The 22,387-nt window shown below is 36.2% G+C and overlaps 1 pseudogene; it reads left to right on the forward strand.

Moving 5' to 3' along the window:
- Positions 1-2,333: 2,333 nt before the first annotated feature.
- Positions 2,334-4,947, forward strand: LOC149569710 (kynurenine 3-monooxygenase-like; annotated as a pseudogene).
- Positions 4,948-22,387: the final 17,440 nt, after the last annotated feature.

The following is a 22,387-nucleotide window of genomic DNA, read 5'->3' on the forward strand; positions in this document are numbered from 1 at the left end:
ACAATAAGTGCGCATGCACATGGCTCACTTCTTGAGTCGCCAGTTCCTGAAGTTTTGACAAGTCTCAGGTTGTTGAGGAGGTCCTGTTTTTTGTTTTCAAGTCGCAAGACAGAGCCAAAGTTCAAGGGTTCTTTAATGTTTTGATTTCCTCATTAGGGGTTAGGGTTTATTGCAGCTCTTGGTTCCATAACTTCTGGGCCCTCTTTTCTGACTCCATGGCCCAATAGATTATTCTCAGGCACTGGTCATGCATTGAGCAGGCTCATGCCCCCTGCGAGTTGCCAGAAGTGTTACCTCTGGTTTTACCACCAAGGATTAAGATTCAAATGCATGGCTTATTCAATGGTTAGTCTCAGAGTTGGTATTTTAATGCTACGACCTGTGAGTTTTCTGGCCGACAGATCTAAGCGGTATCGACGGTTGGCGCCATCGCGCTATAAAGAAAATGCATGATATTTATGATAGCGTGATGACGCCCTGACGACACGTTGCAGGGGTAGGTCCGGCATTCCGTGAGTCAGAAAAGGTTCTTAATGCCCTTGGTGCTATGTTGCTATTGTAATCGGCCAAAAAATCTCCATAGCGACATAGCGCCCGGCGGAAATAGTCACGGCGGCAAATTTTGATGACTGGCGGAATCAGGTGTTGTGGTGACGAATCAGAAGAAACCATGTGTGCCAGGTAAGAGTTCCTGTCGGTATGGCTAACACAGTCGGGGCTTACGTTCACCACCGTCGAATCAGCTCGGATCAATGGTAACTGCCATCGCACTATGAAGGAGTTGCGCGAGGGTTATGACAGAGACATCGTGCCCTGGTGACAAGTGTCAGATGGGGCCATGTCTCAAAGCGAGGCTAGGTGTATTGACATGGAGGATAGAAGCATGAGGTACGATGAGTCCTCACGATCGTCGAATTTGGTCGCATCAACGGATGGTGCCATCTCGCTATGGCGAAGATGTGCGGATTTTATCATAGTGACATGGCGACCATCCACCATGTGGATCGACAGGACCAGGTCTCACCAAGGATCGCTAGGTGTCATCCAAGGTGTGGTGCAGTTATGAATATGGAAATGAGTGGGATGGGTCTAGTCCCAGGTCACAGAGTACAGCAGGTCAGAGGTTTCATGGCGGGCAGACAAGTTCATAGCTTGAAGGTTTCAAAAACACGGCGAGGCGTTATGGCGCCAACGAAAAACCCATGCATTTTTCGATGGCAACATAGCGCCCAAGCAAAAAGTTCACCATGGCTCGAAATGATTAGACAGATGGGTCCAAGCGGCTACTGTGCATGTGCAGTTGGCATAGCGAATCAGATGGGGACACACGTAAATCTCAGGGCACGCTGTCAGTGGGTGCTATGGCACTATGGGAATTTGGCCTTGATTTTTGCATACTGACATGGCGCCTAGCTGACACATGGTCGCTCTATGGATTAGGTCTTGGGTTGCCAGCTAGTCTTCATCGAACAAAATAAGGAGGTGCCATGTGTATGAGTTAGCGCACGACATACAGCGGGTCCAGTAGTCTCAGCATGAATGGTGAGTCTTCGCAATCATCGGATCCGTAGGGATCTACGGCTGGCGTTGTCTCGCTATCAAGAACTGCTTGGGAGATAACATCGACGACATAGCTCTCGTGCACCACGTGTCCTAGCGGGGCCACCTTCCATGCTGCCAGTGCAGTTAGATTTAAGTGACCAACAGAGCAACAAGGAGACACCACGTATCAACGGACCTGGCGAATCACAAGAAAAGGAGGGTCACAGGAGGGAGAGCTTTGTGACTGTCAGATTGGAAAGGATCGATGATAGGTGCCATCTCAGCATGGCAAAGCTGCAGTTTTTTTAGCATAGCGACTTGGCACCCTTTTGCCACGTGTCGGTGGGGTCAAGTCTCACTAGGATGCGTCACTGAGGTGGTGCCAAATAGGATGGGCCTAGTCGTGGATTGGAGGCTCCACGGTGAATCACGAATTGCCACATATGCTAGGTTAGGGCACGGACATGTCGTGGGACCAATTTCTTGACGTAACCAGCACGTTGCAGAGGTGGGTTCTACACCGTCATATATATAGGGATTAGTGGTAGGTGCTATCTCACCATGGAGAAACTGTGTGAATTTTATGATAGCGAGTTAGCGCCCGTGCGCCATGTGTCCTAGTGGAACCATATTTCATACAGCTGGCACAGTAAGGACTAAGCGATCGTCGGACCAATGGGGAAGTACCACATGTGCCGCGGGCCCAGTGATTTACAATGGAAGAGGTTGCAGAATGACGAGTCTCCATGATCGTTGGATCGAGGCCAATCGACGGTAGGCACCATCGCGCTATGGCGGAGATGTGTGAGGGTTATGTTGGCGATACAGTGCCTTGTCAACACGCGTCCTGTCGACACAGTCTAGGATGGCGGTTGGCAGTTAGTGTAACCATCACAATCATGATAGTATTCAGGGTGGTCAACCGCGGGAGGACCTCCAGGTGGCAAAATAAAGAAATGTAATTGGGCTGCGCGGCCTAGTTGACGCATAGGGAGCCCGGTTGACCTTTTGACCTCGACAAATTCATGAACCAGGAGGCGAGGATAATCGATTTTGTCATGCTATCTAATCTCCATGATCAATCTCGACCTACTAGAGTAAATGTAAAACACAGAATGACACTCCACCCACCTGTTGATCCATCTACCAGGTCGAAGCATAGTTATGGCACCATTTTCAGTCTTCTCAGGACATTATTGGTGAAAGAGATCAAATTTTTTGGAGATTTTTTCCATGATTGTCTTCTACGGTACTCAATGACTATAAAGGAAAATTTTGTACATTTTGTAAGGGTCGTCTCTTCCTAAATTTCTCGGCTGCTGCTTGCGGACTTGCAGTGAAAAATCCCTTTGTCTCTGAGCTAGATAAACATCCTGTATCATCTCTTTTAGCCATCAACGTGTATGTGTATCATTTTGCCTCTCATTGATGCATTGTTGAGATCAGTGGTCTGCATACTATATCTATCTTTGGCCTATTGAATAATATACAAGTGAAATCTTCTGTTCCTGGTGTTATTCAGTTGGTCTCCTGATCTGCATGTGGCTGTTGGTTGATATAAGTCTGAATGAATGTATGACCTTAAATGTTACCCTAGTTTCGTAGTGCATATATGGGCAGGAAAATGAGTCTGAACACTCTGTTTTAGTGCATCACCGCCTTGGATTAGACTAGGTAGATCTTCTTTAATGCTCTCTTTCTCTCTTTCCCTTCTAAGAATAAATAGGTGTGCCCTAACAGTATGAGGAAGCCGGCCTTCTCCGGAGACTCAACCTCGCAGTTCAAGTCCCACAGCTTGGAGGTTGTTTCCATGTTTCACTAGGTTGTCCTTGCGCATAGGCCTTGGACAAGGGTGCAAACCTAAGTGACAACAGGAACCTATGTTTCAAATTTTGAGTTTTTTCAAGTCCATTTGACTAGGTTTTGAATCACTCAAAGTTGGTAGTTTACTGTTTTCATGCTGATGCATATTGTACAAAATTCTAAGAAGCCATGTTTGATGGGCTATAACTTTTGACCAGTTGACCCAAATGTGAAAATTCTTGTCTTTTGACCTCGAATTCTTCATGAGACGAGATTTGACAAGGTGCAAGGATGTAGACCAAAGATTCAGTATGCCAGTTTTTAGAGCCCGATCAGGTATTTGGGTCAGTTTTTTAGGCCAGTCAAAAGAGCTCCTAACACCATATTCATAGTTGCAGAAAGAGGTGAAGTAAGTTTTAAAATGTTAAAAAGTGAAGCAAATTGATTGAATCTTTGTGGAATTAGTATGAGATGTTCTATGGATCAGTTGGATAGTTTAGTTGTTTGAAAATGAATTTTTTTTTAGCCGGGCCTAGTATGGGGCCCAACTGATTTCATCAGATGAGAAAATACTTATGAAAGTTATAAAATGTTCTAATTGGGAGCATGAATGGAGTAGAGAATATGATCAGTGTACTATACCTAGATGCATTTCAAACTTTTTGATTGAACATGTAGTTTCTTGATGGTATAGGGAAGCTCTAACAAAGCTATGGTGGTTGGAGGTGGGCTAGCAGGTTGTGTAGTGGCACTTAATTTACTTTGTAGGGGATTTCATGTTCATGTTTTTGAATGCTGACCAATGATAAAGCCAAAGTTAAAGGCAATCCATGCTCTTTTCCTATTATGTTGAAAAGAAGAGGTATTAAGGTGTTTGAAACGGTTGGTTTGGAGTTGCCTTCCTCCATTTTGGAACCACAAGTTAGTAATTGTTCCCACCTACCAAATGGGAAAAAGATGAAAATGGATTATTATAGTGGACCTGGAATACAAAGTTATGTAGCAAGTCACAATAGATTAATGGCTTTTCTGTAGCAAAGTCTTCTTAGAAGATTTTCTAAAAATCTCTCTTTTTATTTTGTTTGGGAGCTTTCTTCAATAGATGACAAAAAGAGCTTAGCCAAATTTTCCTACAATCAGACATATAGCAGGGATACTAAAACTAACAATCAAGGTAAAGTTCATATCTATGATATTGAAGTTGAATTTGATTTTCTAGTTGGAGCTTATGGTGTTTCAAGTCAAGTACGTTCAAAAATTTTGTGTCTTGATCAGGCCTATGGCTCAACAAGTGATAAGTCACATATCAAACTAGACTTTATAGATAACCCAAGAACCTACAAGTCATTCTATGTTTGCCCTTCTTTGGTAGGGTTGTCCACCTTGATTGCTGATCATGATAGAGTGTAGGCTTGGCGAGACTTGAATATGTTGCTAGTTAATGTTGTTGATGGAAGCTTTTGGGGTGGTACATTGACTAATGAGCTCATGAATGCACCTTCTCTAGAGGATATAACCAAGATCTTTAGAGAGAAGGCTACAGATATGCTTGATTTTCTTGTCCGTGAGAACCCAAACTTTGCAGAAGATCTATGGAAGTAGTCAATGTTTGGCAGGGGACCTTCTTTTCAAATTCCATGCCATCAGCAGAGCAACCCGCATGCAGTTGGAAGCTAGCTTAAAAGGAGAAGACATGTCAAATAGAAAATCATGCCAAAGACAAGTTAAGCAATGCCCACACAATCTTCTCTAAAAGTTGTATTAATAAGGTGCAATATAGAGTAACCCACATGAAAAGCGCAAAGGCAAGACAACTCCATGCCATAAAAAGAGCAATAGCCACAACATCAAACAGGGAGCCAAATCAGGAGGAAACCATGTGGGGATTTTTAATAAAGTCTTCAATGCATCGACGAAGAGGGGCAACAAAGCATCTACATGCAGAAGAAGCCATTTTTATAGAGGAAATCCCATGCGAGAGGAGGTCCATGTGTGCCAAGAGTGTAGGAGATTCCACATTCAATGTAGAGGAAGCTGCTTGAAAGATCATAGATAGGAAGTTAAATAATAGGGGAAACCCTGCTATGAAGTTAAAAATTGCTTAAGTGATGCAGGAGCATCCAGAGGTATAAGGGCAATCCTATGTCACCCAAAAAATATGTACTTAGACTTAGTTTCTGTTTCATGTCTTTACATTTTTGGATACCCATTTGGCTCAAATAAAGGTTCCAACTCTCATAGCTCAACTATCAGTGCGTTTGAAAACTCCAAAAAAATAGGAGCATGTATTTGGGCCATCATTTGGTAAACTAGAAGGTGTGAATTGGCCAGATGAATGTAATCATGATTTAGAGCATTCCAGAAAAAGAATTAGGTCAATAGGCCCCACGGTTTGAAAGTTATTGCAATTTTTCTGGTTTTGGAGACCTCCTAAGAATGCTTCAAAGTCAGGTTTGGGGAATTAAATGACCTCAAAAAGGGTTGAAAAATGGGGGACGATCAAAGCTTGTCCATAGGGCTATAGAGCACTTCTCAAAAATGTAAATGGTTCATCAATCAGAGCTATGGTTCAAAAGTTATGCCTCCCGGAAGTTCGGTTACCGTTTTTGGATTCTTCTAGATTTGCACCGACTTCTAACGCAGCTTCTAGAACCTTCTATTTTGTTAGTGGATGCCTACTAGCACTTTCTAGAATGTACTCCTAGTCCTTAACCCTTTGAGGTCTATCTAAGGAGATTTCTGGCATTGTAAAAGGCAGTTCGGAGTGGAGTTTGAGGGGAGGTGCTAAAAGGAGAAATATTCTCCAGATTTATGCTATTGTAAGCCCTTAGGGCATGTTCTGAAGTTTGTTTTCTCTATACTATTTGTACTAGCTTATTTTCTTAGTTAATATAATTTCCCTTTTTTGTTGTGTCCATTCTGTTCTTGGGTGTGTCCCCATCATTAAGTTAAATTACTTTTGAGGCAGACTTTGTCTTTAGAGTTTTACACAATCAAAATGCCAATGTTGTTTTGGTACAATGCATCTTTAAGCATGGAAGATCATGTGGGTGTGAAAGGTGTAAGCTATAGGAAAAAAAATTATGGATATGGCATGTTCTTGTGGAGATATGCATACAAACCATTATCCCACATGGCTTGTGTATGAGTTTTTTCAAATCTTTAAATGCAAACACATTCACTAAATAACTTGCCTATGAGACAATGATTTTTTGGAAAGCCAAGGGTTGCTTGTGGGACTTGACCTTGTTGATGGCTAGCTCGAGGATGTTAACCATAAAATTTTGAACAGACATGCATATCAAAGGGATATGACATCAACATTGTTAAGTTGCCAAAAAGGTTTAAAATCTAGCTAATCCTACTTCACTAGCTAGAAAATCCTAGGTTTTCCAGCTAGCGACATAGTGAGTCACCGAAAAACCTCCAAAAATTGGAAAAATTAAACTCCAAGGTAAAGCGCAATGTGGGTCCTGCCTGGGTATGTAGCCAATGAATTGGGTAGTACCAAGTGGCAACCTACATATGACTTAATGATGATCACATAAGATAGTGTTTTAGACCAATCACAAGGTGCCACATGGCATGGAATCCAAGGCAGGTTGTGATGTGGTGGGCAAATCTTAAGGACGCACTAGGTCATGCCACGTGGGAAATCTAACGCACATTGCTATATCACTAAGGCGAAGTTGCTCACCTATTAGCATAGCGACATAGCGAGCACCTAGGTGGCAGGACCAGTTGGCAATGAGGTGGCAATGATGTGGCAGGATGGTCAAACCAAGTTTGATCCGAATGAAAAAATGGAAGAAAAGTCAAAGTTTTCAAAAATTAATATTTAAATATTTTTCCTCAAAGATCACGTGTAGATCCCTTTTATCAAAAATCAATTTTTCTAAAGTTTTAACTTTAGAATATTTTAAATTTTTGAAACATTTAAAATCTTATGTTGCAGATCAGACATTTCTAGCAGGGGGACATTTTTCAAATTTAGTTCTTGGGCATTTTCGATAGGGTAAATACATGATATTATATATCACCAGAATCGTGAGAATCTGAATTTTTTTATTCTAGAGTTGGTTTTTGCACACAATGCCACTAGTTCATACTACAAGAGATTTTCTTCCAGATTCCTATTGTGCAACTGTATTCAGGTGGGGAAGTTCAGAACTAATTCTTGACATGGTAATCACCTGAATATGGTTAAAAGGTAGTGGAAATGTAGTTAAGATTGAATTTTGATCACATTCACTTAGTAAAAACTCAATTTCTACCAGAATTTCATACGGAAAATTAGATATTTTGGTTGCAAAAAAGTTTTCAATATTCAAAAGTGGATATTTTCAAATCAGTTGCAAATAATGATGAAACCAAATCAGATCAAAATGGGAGAAGGAAGAGAGAGGTTATTCAGTTGCAGAAGATTGAATTCCAAGTGGACACATGTAAGGCATAGATCAAATCCAAGAATTCTTTCTCTCCTATATCTTTCTTTCATTCATTTATTATAAGGGTTGGCAGTTTTCTCTGGGTAATACCAGCAGGGTTCTAGTTTTTTACTGTGAAACCATTTTCTTTAGCAAATTCTTCTTGTATGAATAGCAATAGGAAGATAAATACAAATAGTTCAGATCTATTAGGTTCTTTATGAGTTAATTTCATGCATTTGGTTGTATTGTGTCAAGAAAATAAATACAAATGAACAATAATTTCATTAGTTTCATTTTGATTCTTGTCTCCTATCTTAGTTAATTTTCAATGTTTTATGATCTTTGAATAAAGAGCCTAGGTCATAGTTGCAGTCCCTTAAGGTTGTATGTTGTTCCATTATTGCTTATAACCCAAGGGGTTATGTAAATGCTTCAGAGAATTCAATAGGGTTGTAAGTTTACTGAGGGGGATATCATGTAAGAATGAGGTTCAGATTTAGCACAAATGTTTATTTACAAGGTAAATAGATAGATCATATATCTAAATATATAAATAAGTATCAGATATCCATATGTATGCATTTGATTCATGGCTGTGCCCAATGGATTAGGCACTGGTTAGCTATAGGATCGTTAAAGTCTTATTACGACATATCTAAGGGTTTGTTGAATTCAACCTTATGAATTAAAATAATTTCAGTATTTCATGTTTTGTAGTGGGCTGAAAAGGATTAACCCTCACTCAACTTAGGTGATTCACATATTTGCATTTAGCTACTATATATCTCTATTATTGCATGAGTTATTAGGAAATATAAGGTGTTTACATTTGCAGTAATTAGGTTTAGATTTATGTTTTAAATGCACTGGTACCATTAATCAAAACCTCAAGGTTAACTCGTCTAGGTCTTGTAGAGCCTGGAGTGAAGGGTCAAGCCTTATAGTTGGCCCAAGACTGCAGTCAAGTGTATCCATCATAGGAAGTTGCTAGCCTTAGATGCATTTGTCTAGTTTCTTGGTCATTTTCAAAACTGTTAAATCATGAGCCAACAACATGGTGATGGATGGATTGATAAAGTTTTAGGGTAGGATATATTTGATTCCTTCATCACAATTTAGGGAGGTAATACTGAAGGCATTTCATGATGCCCCTACAGCTGGACATCCCAGGGTCTTCAAGACCTACAGGTAGATCTATGAGCAGTTTACATGGAAAGGGCTCAAGGAAGTGTAGGGCCCATTTGCCGTTGCACCAAAAATCATGACTTTTAGTGAACATGGAACACCACATAATTAACCACCTGTGGGCAGGGGAGCGCATCGCATCACCCAACAATCTCCCCCTCGACGCGCATACCAGGTGCTTATGCAGGTCGGGAATGCACCAGAGAGATTTGAACCCATGACCAGGCCAAAACCAGGCTCTGATACCAATTGTAGGGCCCATTTTCCGTTGCACCAAAAGCCATGACTGTTAGTGAACATGGAACACCACATAATTAACCACCTGTGGACAGGGGAGTGTGTCGCATCACCCAACAGGAAGATGTTTAGAAGCATGTTAGGGAGTGTGAAATTTTCCAGTAGAATAAGGGAGAACACAGATATCTTGCAAGGTTGTTATAGCCTTTACTCATTCTGAATAGGAAATGAGAAAGTATCTCTATGGACTTCATCACCAAGTTTCCATGAGTACAAGGGAAAGATTGCATCTATGTGGTATTTGACCAACTGAAAAAATTTTCTCACTTCTTTTTTATTCCATCCAGTTACATAGTAGCATAGGTGGTCGATCTTTCCTTTAGAGAGATATTTAGGTTACATGGGATAACCTAGTTTCATTGTTAGTGATCAAGATAGTAAATTCATGAGTACTTTTTGGCAAGAACTATTTAGGTTGTGTGGTATAGATCTTACACCTAGCACTAGTTATCATCCACAGATAGATAGGAAAATAGAGATTGTGAATAAATGGGTGGAAGGATATCTGAGAAAATATGTGACTGCAAAACAGAGGGCTTGGGTAGAATGGCTACATATGGGAGAGTATTGTTATAACACCACTTATCATATGTCCATCAAGATGACTCCATTCATGGCACTGTATGGTTATGAAGCACCTAGTATAAGGATCTAGTTTTGGGGGATAGTAGAGTGCCCAAAGCAAAACCCTTCTTGTAGGATAGTTAAGATATTTTGAGGGTGCTCAAGGGGAATATACAACAAGCCCAAAATCAAAAAAAAATTTATGCAGATCAACACCAGATAGAGTGCAATTTTGAGGTTGGGGATATGGTTTACCTAAGGCTACAACCATACAGACACTCATCACTCAAGAAAACTGGAGCAGATAAGTTGAAGCCTAGATTTTATGGCCCCTACAGAGTGATTTGCAAGGTGGGCGAAGTTTCTTATGAGATTGAGCTCCCAAAGGGTAGTCAGGTAGATAATGTGTTTCATGTGTCAAGCTTTAAGAAAGCCATAGGTCGGAGAGTTATGCCTTCAGTAGAATTACCACCATTAGATGAGGAGGGAAAGTTCATATTAGTTCTTGAGGCTATTATGGATACTAGGGAAATGACTCTACAAAGCACGTTGATTAAAGAATATTTGGTCAAATGGAGATATCTGCTAGAGGAAGATGCTACTTGGGAGAGTGAGCAGGTACTACAGCAAACAGGACTGAGATTGCTTGAGGTCAAGCAATTTCAAGGAGGTTGGACTATAATGACCTCATCTTTTAGCCTTCACATTCTCCAAAGTCTAAGTGGAGCATAAGAGGAAATTAAATTAATTTCTTATAAAGTCATCAAATAAATTAAATTAAAAGGTGACTTCATATTTAATTAATTTAATTAATTATTGTATTACAAGAGAGAAGCTTCTAGAGTGTGTATTAATTATTGGAAAGGTGGAAGCCTCTAGTAATTTAATTTTCTAGAAGCACATTTAATTATTTTATTTCCAGTGAGGAGTTTCTAGAGAGTGCATTAATTATTGGAAGGGGGAAGCTTCTAGCACTTGCAATTAATTAATGTTTTAGTTCCTTCTAGAAGGGTGATTGAAAAGGATAATTAGGGGTGAAAGTCTCATTGTTGAGCATTGAATTTTTGTGAATGACATTTGATAAGAGCTTGGATGTGTGAATCACATATCTTTCTTGGCAATAGGGGACTTTCACCCTCTCTTGTAACATTCTAGATGTCATTCCCTTGGGGTTTGGCCTTTGGAATACATTGCTTGTACTTTATTTCATCATTTTGAGAAATAATATAATTTCAGCATTGGTTACATCTTTAGTTTGCATTAAAAAATCTATTTCAGCAATTGGTTCAGTTTTTGGGCATTTTGGGGGTGCCCATTATAGTGGTATCAAAGCTTGCTTGCAAAGTGTTTCACGAAGTTATAACTAGAGCTGCCCATTACAGTGATATTAGAGTGATTTAGTGCCATCCTATGGGGGTGCACATTACATACTTTTATCCCTTTATTTGCTTCCAAATCTTCCATCTCCATTTAATTATCTATACCTATATTTTACATATGAATATCTATCTGGGTCTCATCATATTTCATCTCAGTGACTAGCCCTTCTACATACTTCAACATTTTAACCTTTTCTCTACTTTATTCCATGGCCTCAAGCTTATCTTTTAATGTTGCAACCTCCTTCTCCAGCCATTGAGTTTTGGCCTCTATCTATTTGATTCTCTACTCATATACATAGCCTTTTTTGAATTCTTCATCATAGAGCATCCTTGAACCAATATAGTCGCTAAATGTTTGAGTTAGTATAGTTTCAATTTGACCAACTTTAGCCCCATTCATAAATGAAAGGTGCATCATGGCACTTAAGGTCTCTCCCCTATGGTATTGTACAATTTCCACACTATGGCACTCCCATGTGTTGTATTCTCCATATCCATCAATTGGGTTTATTTGTCTCTAGTGCCATGCTCCATACAACCAAAGTCTTTGAGTGTATGTGGAAAAATGATCCCATCTAGAAGCCTTCAGTAGTCAATGCTTCATAGGATATGGCCTTTACTTTCCCTTTGATCTGATCAAGCACAAAGGCTTTCTCTAAATTCCATCTAGGTTCTAGAAGCATGCCGCTCCTCTTCACAAAATCTCTAGCTTTAGGTAGGGTCATTAGTTTACTCTTAGGGTCATAAGCCAATAGATTCTAAACAATCTCCTTCTACTTTTCTAATGATTCCCTTGGCTTGCGAGTAAGGGTCAACTCATTCTTCTTGAATTTATATAGGAAGCTCTTGAATTTTACAGATTCGATGAAATCATCATCTTTAATTAATTTATTATCTTGGATGAACATTTCATCCAACCTTGTAGCTGTGACTTGAAATCTAATCAGATAATTCTCTGGTGTTGCCACTCTATCCTATAGATCATTTTGCCTCATATCAAAAAAACATTGGCTCTTTCCTAGTATCAATTGTATGTTCTTTATTTTACCTTTTTGGTCATTTGAATAACCCTCTACCTCTTATGCACCTTTTCCACCCATGTGGAAGTTTCAAGCTCTTTTTCTGTCAATTCTAAGAAAACATCAAGCTCTAGTGAATACAGATTCACTCTCCCCTTTTTACCTTTAGGTTCTTGAAGCATTTGTGACATAATGTGAGTGTAATCCTTGAGCATCTTGTAGATCCTATTGGGGTATGGCACTTGTAGATAAAAATCCTTGAAATTTGGGTTTGTCCTCTTTAGCTCATTCTCTACCCTTGATATATTGTCATATTTCATCAGTCTTTCATCACCCTCTCCCTCCACTACTATATTTTTTATTAAATCCTCATGGGGAACTCCTAATTATTTGGCAATGTGTACTTTCCAATCTTCACCAGAGTGCACCTAACAAAACCCTTGGGATCATAGATTCTATAAGGAATAGTAGATAGGTTATAGTGCCTCAAGTATTCATGGATTTCATTAAGGGATTCATTTCCAATTGAGAGGTCCCCTATTTTAAACCACCTATATAGAAAGGTTCCCTTATGTAGCTTGGGGCCTAAATACTCTATATCCATTAAAATTAATTACCATATAAACTCAATTATAGCCATCCTTGGAGGAATGAACTTTTGTAATACATGGGGAGGTTGAGGACATGCATAAACTCTCAAAATTGAAAACTCTTGTAACTAAAAAATGTCATTCCAATTATCATCAAGTTTCTCATTGTCAAGTAGATGGGCTGGCATCATTAGTCTTTTCATAATCTCAAGGGCTTGAATTAAAATATGATTCAATATTCTCATAATTATAGCACTAAAATTATTTAAGAAGGAAAAAGAATTAGAGTAATGTTAATGTCTATTTTATACTAGTGTCCATAATTGTACTCACAGAGCTCCATCCACATTAGATGTTTGATCAATAAAATTTGGATTGAGGTATCAAACATTATACTATAGTGTTTGATGCATCAGCAATGAATAATAGTAGAATCTAAAATTCCCTAGGCCTCCTCTCTGAATTGCCTCAATTTTTTCTTACATTTTCTCTAAGATATAGCCCACATAATTATACTACACATTATGAAAAGTGTCTTGTATAACCATGGCCCTAATGTATATTAATCCAAATATTGTGTTAGAGCCATCACTTTCCAGTTCTTTATGTATACCATAGATTTTTTTCTAGAAGTAATTCTTAATTTTTCTCACATAGAGTAGATTGAAGATATTCTTTAGAATATCTCCATTTGACTTGAGATTATAAGGGATATGGTGAATCATCACATTTCAAGTGTAGAAGCTCTTGTTATTCTTGAATGTCTTCAAGAAATCTTCTATGTCAATTGGCACACTCATCTAACCCTTAAGCCCAAAAGAACCAATGAATGCATAATAGTTGAGTGTGCACACAATGCTTTTATTATGGCTATGAAAATATTTGATCACAGGATTATGTTGGTATCTCTAACCATTATTTCCTATTAGTGTCAACCACTTAGTGATTTACAAGGAAGAGTCAGATGATCATCATGACAACTAAGCTACTCTATATAGGTTGAGTCATGTACATTAGCAAGTATGTACCAAGCCCTATAGAAGCTGGGTAAGTGTATGGTCACTTAGTATTTAAATAAGAGACAAGCTCATTAGCAACTAACCAAGTATCAAGTATATAAGTTTCAAGTTACATAGTGTGTTTCAAGTAAAATATATGTCAAGAATCAAAAGAGTAATATTGGAGGAGCAATAGAAATGTTGAGCATGAGGAAATAGTAAAGGTCAAGCAATTTAGAGTTTACATAAAATTCAGGAATGGATTAGAGTTTGAGGCAAAATGATTACTATCCCAACTTAGAAGTAATATTTGATACATGCAGAGGTTGTTACAAAACATTTGCATGATGTGGATCACATATCCTTATGTTGTGTAACCAATGATTCAAATGGAGAGGCTATTATGGAAGAATCTAGAAAACTCTTTACAAAACTCTTTAAATACTAAAGATCTTAACCTAGATCATATGCATATGTGTGAGAAAGATCAAGGGAAAGAATGGAGAATTGTATGCATGCAAACAAGGAATAAAGTGAAGGATCAAGATTAGATCAGAAGTTAGTGAAGGGTTCTATTATCATTTGAAAGAGAACATGACATATTCTTAGCATATAAATGAAAGGAAAAGACAAGTAATATCATATTAGAGGAGAGGATCAGTTAGCAAGGAGAAAAAAATAAATTAGCTTATAAAGAAAATGAATAGTTAGGTACTGAATCAATTTTAATTGACTTGAATCAGGTTAAATCTTTGAATAGAGTGATCTCAACATATCTCTATAAATCTCCTAGCATATTCATTACTTTGTTATAAGTGTTAAATCCTCCAACAAGGTGAGACCTAGCAATGTCTTACATCTTTAACTAGGTAGGCTCCTCATAGGGTAAATCATATCTTATGATCAAACATTGTAACCTTAATTAGTTAACTATATTACTGCAGTAGTGAAGATTTGTGGGTGTCACCCCCACCCTAGTTTTACCTTCACCTTGGAGGGTTTCTAGGTAACAATTATTGTGTTATGTGTTTTATTTTCATGCATGTGATTGGATTTATGTGTTACAACATATTTATATTGCAATTTTTATATGCACAAGTTTATTGATAGATGTAAGTGAATTTGTGGAGAGTTTAAGTGTTTAAGACTCTGATTCACCACCCCTCCCCCCAACACTCCCCCCCCTCTTAGTATCTTTTTAATCCTATTTATACCTCCATAAGTCAAAAATTGGTATCAGAGAATTGGTTCTCTAAGAAAAGCTTAATCAATTGGACATTAGATCTTGGAGATGAAGGCTTTCAAACTAGACATTGTCACTAAAAATTAGGTGATTGACATCCAAATCATAATGTAAAAACTTAAGAAGGCAAAACAAGATCTGAAGGATTCCCTAAAAAGGGAAAAGGAAATTTTCATTTAGATAAAATATTTTTCATACAAAGAAGTTGATACTAAAGAACTATTTGAATCAATCAATCCTAATAACAAAGCATATGCAGATCTACTTGACAAGAAAGAACTCCTAAATGAAGAAATAAGATGACTAGAAAGAGAACATGAAATCCAATTAGTAATACTATGTGAAGTGACTGAACAAAAGAAGAAAGCTAAAGAAGATAGAACTATGGTTGAATAAGACAAAAGGGTAATGACTAGTAGACTTGAAGAAAGGATATCAGATATGAAGATGCTCACAAATACACAATTGGACATGATGAATCAACTAATGCTTGCAAATCAATAATTGAATAACAAGAATGTGGAAATTACAAATCTCAAATCACAGAAGGACATATTAAATAATGAACTAAAAATGAAGAAAGAATCTATGAATAAATTCAACAAACCTAAAGAGGCAATGAAGTACTTTGAAGAACTTATGATGTCATCAAGTCATTATAATGGGTTAGGGAATTCATGCACTTAGAAAGGAGAATCATCCATGAATTGAGAACTTAGGAATGCAAAATAAATGGACAAAGAAACATGTCATCACTATAGAAAACTTGGTCATACAAAAAATATATATTGAAGAAAAAATGTTATGCAAAATTCTAAACCTAAGTTTACTAGTTATTATTTTTACTACAAGAAATAAGGACATCAGATACATGAGTGTAGGTCAAGACTAAGGAATTCATCTAATAAAACTAAATTTGAAGCATGTTGCTATAACTGTTAGAAGTATGGGCATAGAGCATCTAAATGAAAATCACAGATAAAACCTTACTGGAAAAATCAAGGGAAGAATTATGCACCTAACAATATAGGTTCCAAATTTCATAAGTTTGGACATCACATCGAGAACTACAAAACTCGAGTACATTCAACAAATCAAATAAATGACAAAGGAAAAGGAAAAGTGGACATTGATAAGATTAGGAATGAAATGAATCAAAAATGGAAAAGGAATAAAAAGGATGGAAATAGTGGAGAAAATGGAGTTGGGGTCACCCAATCCAATGGAGAAGGTGATCATGTCATCTCAAACTAAAAAAGAGAGGCATGTATGGAACTGTATACTTAATTGATATATCATACATCAATTTATTGCATGAAAATGTGCCAAAAGTTCATATCTTCTTATGTAAAGATGCATAAGAACAAATTTGTGAAAGGTTGTTGAGTGTCAGTAAAAATTATCTATGTTGATTGAGCAATTTAGAAGAGGACTAATAAAGACTAAATGAAATGATAGAAATTGAGTAATATGGAAGAGATTGAGTTGTAATACAAAGACCTAGTTGAAAGGCATCAACATCAACCAAGATAGCTAACTTCCACTAACCTAAGTACAGAACATTAATGGAGACCTTAAATTGGGCAAAAGAAGATATATAACAAATTTTGAAGACATTATTACATACCTTGCATTCATATTTTCAAGAAAACAAAGAAATTTGGTGATTTTAGCAAAAAGTAAAATTCTCAAGAGTGATTTGGATGAAGAAACTTGAATGAGTGAAGATTTGAATTGTGCCAATATCTAGAGAAGAAATAATTTCAAACCCTAACTATGAACATGGAAGCTTCATCAACTATTGGAATGAGTCAAGAGGCTAGTAGAATCTAATTGGTGAAGACTGACACTTGTCCTCCACCAAAGTTTCATGCTATTCCATAGATTACTATGAAAGGAGACTAAATGAGTATGTTGTCCTTGATACCACCTAAAGTCGGTATCAAAGTTTTTATATGTGTAAAATTGGAGAAGTAGGAGATTATGAAATCAGATAATCTTATGAGAAGTTGTGCAATGAAGGAATCTTGAAGGACACATTACAAATTGTTGAAAGGTTTAACTCATGCCCTAGATTTATCAAATAATTTCAAGATTGAATGGATTAAATTTTTTTTGAGAAGAATCCATGGCATAAAGTACTAGTTATACAATGGACCAATGGAGATCATGAAGAAAAATTTTCATACGGTTATAGGCTATATAACCCTAGAAAGGAAGAAAACCATGTGAAGCCTGATTCATGAAGAAATTGAGGAAAATAAAAAAACCAAGTGGAATCGATGTGTTTTGTCCATTAAAAACATTATTGATCTACTAATTAAATTTTTAGTGAGGGTTATAGCTCACAAATTCTATCAATCAAGAAGATTGAACAGTGTGCCTTGTATAGTTGTGGATCGAGTGTGGAAGATTGTAATGAAAGATCATGATGATGGAATTCTTTTAAAATAACTTGGGGGGTGAATTAGTTATTCAAGGTCTAGATGTACAAAATAAAACTTTTCACAATTCAATGAACCCATATAACATTCTTAGCCATGCATGCATTCATTGTGTGTTAACCAAAATTGATATGTCACTGTCAAACTAACATGCAAAAATGTAAAGCATAAGACACAACATATCTATCAGTACACTTGACACAATGATTTAACATGGAAACCCAATTTGGTAAAAACCACCAATAACATGCTACTCCTTTTCCACTCTTCTAAAGCGATGCCCTGTTAAAGGCTAACCATGTTAAAGGTTACAACACACACTATTAAATGTGACTTGGTCGAGGGATTTCAATCACCCTATTAAAAGTGAGCCTTGTTAGGGGAAATTATGTCATTCACTTGGAATGCCACCCTATTAAAGGATTTTTCAATGATTGTTAAGTCAACCTTTCTACAAACGATTTACTCTAATCTGATATAGTTGTGAGAAACTAATAGTAGAGCTTTGATCTGATACAACATTCAACCTTATTTGCAGATTGCATATCACTATTCAATCCTCATCTCTTATTGGCTTCCAATCTTTTCAATTCTGACAGCTTTTTCACCCTTCAAGCATTCATCCTCATTAAGCCTTCTTTCTTAGTTTGACATTGCATACTTCTCCTCTTGGGTCACTTGATGAAGCAAACCATATTCCTTCTCCTTGTCATATTTTCACATCCAAAAAATTCTCAAACCTTCAACAAGCTTTGTTTCATGACCAGACATCCCTACATACTGGGAATTAGAACTCTTTTTTCCATCTCATTATCCATTTAAATAAAGAGAGTTTTCAATGGATTAGGTAGGATACAATGTGTCTACCCCATATCTTGTCTTCTCTAGAAAATTCTCCTAAAATCCATTTGAATTCACCTCCAAAATGGTTTACATAAGATTTTGTGCCTCCAGCTCATATATCTTATCTTCGTCCTAATTTACAAGTTCCAAGAAAACAAACTTGTCAGCTTTTATTTGGAAAATCTTCAATCTTTTTCATAATGCAACAGCTCAACATTATCAATTTACTGATGCTCAACACATACTATATCACTTGGCCTCAACTAGATTTTACTAGTGCTTAGCACAAACTAAAAATCACTCAGCATCTACTACCTTGCTTGATACCTACTAACTTGCTTGGCATCCACTAGTTTACTCATCATCCACTAGAAATTTCTTTTACTCAGCTCAAACTGACTTTTTTGCACTAACTTTACTCAGCACCTTCTATCAACTTTTTCAAGCTTACAAAATGAACTTTGTCCAACCTTTTTCTTCTAAACTTTCTAAGTGAAGCCAATCATTTTGTAACCATAAGTAGATCATCAATACATTATGTTATCACTATCTTAATTGATTCTTACACTTCAATATATAACCATAACTCAACCTTTCCTCTAGGTACTTTTGTTACATCTTATTGATCAAATCCTCTTCATCAATCAACTAAGTGATAGTGCTTGAAACATATAAGCAATTGTCTTCCCAAAACATAGTAGGTTTGACATTACTGATAAAACAATGATTGCAAACATATAGTCTTCTTTCAACAATTTCTTACTCAAGTGATCTTTTCAATCATATATGAACACATGAGTATGGTCTTACCAAGCTATAGAGACTACAACTTGTAGAGAATTTCACATCCATAAGAAAAGAAAAGAATTCAATGTATAATATGGTTCCCTCATTATGTGTATTTTCTTTTATATACACAAGTATTTTCTTGGTATTGGTGATGTTGTATGGGAGCATGAATAAACAACAACAAGATAGATAAATGAGTATATTACTCAACTGGAAAAAAATTGGGAATGTGATGGATGCTTATTTTTATTAATTTAAGAAAATGATGAAAATGAGGATGAGGATACCTAAAGAATTAGTCACAAAATACTATAGTGACATATGTTTTCTTGTAGATATGGACAACACTTTTGTATAGGTAGTGAAGCCAAGGAAGGCTTGGTTACAATGTTTTGACTATGAAATTGATAGTGATGTAGAAGGTGCAAAAATTGATGCACTATTAAAATAAGAGATAGATTTTGAGGCCAAACCTTTTGATAAATATGAAGAAGCTAAAGCAAGAATTACTATGAATATCAAGATAACTTCCAAGGAGAAGAAAAGGAAAAAAGTGATTGAAGATCTTGAAGTTAAATTGGGCACACTATCAAAGGGAAAAGAACCATTGCATTTGATACAATATCTTTGTGAAGATGAAGAAAAGGAAAGTGGTCATGAGGAAGAGGAAGAAGAAGGTGACAAGAAAAAATCCATAGTTGTTGTCATGCCACTAAGAAAGATTTCTCAAGGAATAATTAAGAAGCTGATATTGATACCCATCCCTCCTCCATCACCAAACAAGCCAAGGACCAAGGTAGCTACTAGTGCCAAGAAAAATGCAAAGAAGAAATTAGCAGATTCTACTCAGTGTAGTGCCCCCAAAACTAGAAGAAGGGGATTGGTTAGAGGACAAACCAAAGGGCTGTCGAAATCAATTAAAGAGGTATGTGAAAATCTACAAGGATCTTCAGGATTGTCTAACTTTAGATTGTAAAGTATGATAGATTAGAAAATATTGATCAAAATAAGGTTGAGGAGGCTATGGTGGATATGATTTATAATCATAAGTTAGCTCATAGAAAAATTGAGAAAAGGATCCCCAAGTATTTATTTGATAAACTAGAAAGGAGATGGTAGAAGGAAGAAGTAGAGGAGAAAAAGATTAGAAATGACACATTAGTAAGAGTTATGTCTGATCTATCATAGGACCAAAATGAAAATGTTTGGAATAATATAGGATAAATCAATTCCTAAGTATAGAATAAAGTTGAAGTTCTACAATAGCAAGATGAGTTTCAGTGGAAAAGCGTTTTTGGGTTAACAACAAATATAGGAGAGACAGAAACTGTAAACATCAAAGATGATTGCAGTAGTGGAGAAAGTTCAGGTGTATTGAGCCTTCAAGGCAGCTTGTCCCCAACATATGCCAACACCACTAAGACTCCAAAGGTCAAGTGTAATACCCCAAAATTGGCATATTTCCATGCTAAACCAATTCTAGTCTACTCGATCAATCCTATGTCCTAATTTACTAGAAAATTTTGATTTTAGTAATCACTACTTGACCTAAGTGTCAAATGTAGAAAACCCTAATTTGTATTAATTACACTCTTTATTTAATTCCTAAGTATTGAATTAAATTAGCTACATTAAACATATTGATTAACTTTAATTTTATTATAAGTCTTCATACTTTAATTAAATTATAAATTATCTTTTTGGTTAATGTACAAGGGAATTAAACATGTATTTGATTTAATTATATATCCTCATTTTAATTTATTAAATTTAATTACTCAATTAATTAAGAGTATGAATTTATGAGGTCATATTCTATTTTATCAAATTAAATATTCTCTCCAAAATTTTCTTCAATTCTTAAATGGAAACTCGAAGTGAACTAGAATTGGGAATGGAATTAATTTAGTTAACTCTTTCTCACACTCAAAAGAGAATCAGTTAACTATCTTGACACTTAGTGTAGTCCTGCCCTAGTTTGCATTTTTTTTGCTATTGTGGCCAAACTCTTTTAGGATAGTTTTATGTTGATGATTATTAGTGACATTATTTTGAGATTACCAGATATTGCTTCAAATTCAGTTGATATATGATGAGATTACTTGGTACTTTATATTTCATGTATGTATGATGATTATTATAGTGTTTGTAGTTATTAATGATGATTAGTTAGATGATTTATTATCATATGTGTTTTCTTATGGATACTTACCCCATACTTGCATGTGTATGGTGTGCATGTTTGTTTTCTTTCTGTATGGCATTTTTGATGTGGTTAAGGAAGGGAGTCGTAGACACCTGCTAGTCAAGATCTACACAATGCATCACTTCCTCCCATTGCCTATTTAGGTTAGTATTTATTATGCTTGTACATGTGTGGATTTTATGCAGGTTGCAAGTACTAGGTATCGACTTTCCTAAATTTCTAGGATGAGCGTACCCTATTGTATTATCTCAATGGTAAGAGAGGGGAGATAAATACTCAAGTCCAAATCCCAATCCTTTAAGCCATTTGTCCTAATTGAAAATTAGGACAAGTATCTGAGTCAAGTACCCTTCAAATATGTCAGATAACGTAATTCATGATATTAATCCTTTTGGTTTGATTTTGTATGTGTTTTGCTATGATGGGTTTTTCGTATTTTACTTTATGAGTTCTTGGTGTATTTTCTATTAATTAAGCCTAATTAAAAGATTTAATTAATGCTTTAATTTAATGGAAAATTAATATTTATTTTATTTAATTAATTGGAAAATTAATTAAATAAAAGAATCAAGTTTGAGATGAAAGTTATAAATATAAATTTAGAATGTGATGATATTTATTTAGAGTTGAATTTTAAATAAATGCTAAATAATATTATTATTTAAGTTAATAAATATTTTATCAATTAGAGTTTCAAAAATAAATTTAAAAGTGGAAAAGATATTAAAATTATTAAAAGATTTTAGATCACATGATGCGTGCATGTGATTAAAATATATTAAGATAAAACTAGTGGATTTAATAAAGTGAGTGCATGAGATTTAATATTAATAAATTAATTTAAAAAAGAGTAAAGTGAATATTAAATAAAGTAATGTGTATTATTTTAATATTTATTGACATAGGAGTATGCGAGCTCTCGTGAGTTGTCACATTGACAACACAGGAGTTTGCGCTCTAATTATGCACGTGTTGTCTACACTTGAGAGTTAGCACATTATTTGAGCACATGGTGTCTACAACATTCTAGACACCTCATCATCTTTATCTTC

The sequence above is a fragment of the Cupressus sempervirens genome, chromosome 3 (assembly GCF_028749045.1).
Source record: "Cupressus sempervirens isolate cs-2001-9-10 chromosome 3, ASM2874904v1, whole genome shotgun sequence".
In the NCBI taxonomy this organism is placed as follows: Eukaryota; Viridiplantae; Streptophyta; class Pinopsida; order Cupressales; family Cupressaceae; genus Cupressus; species Cupressus sempervirens.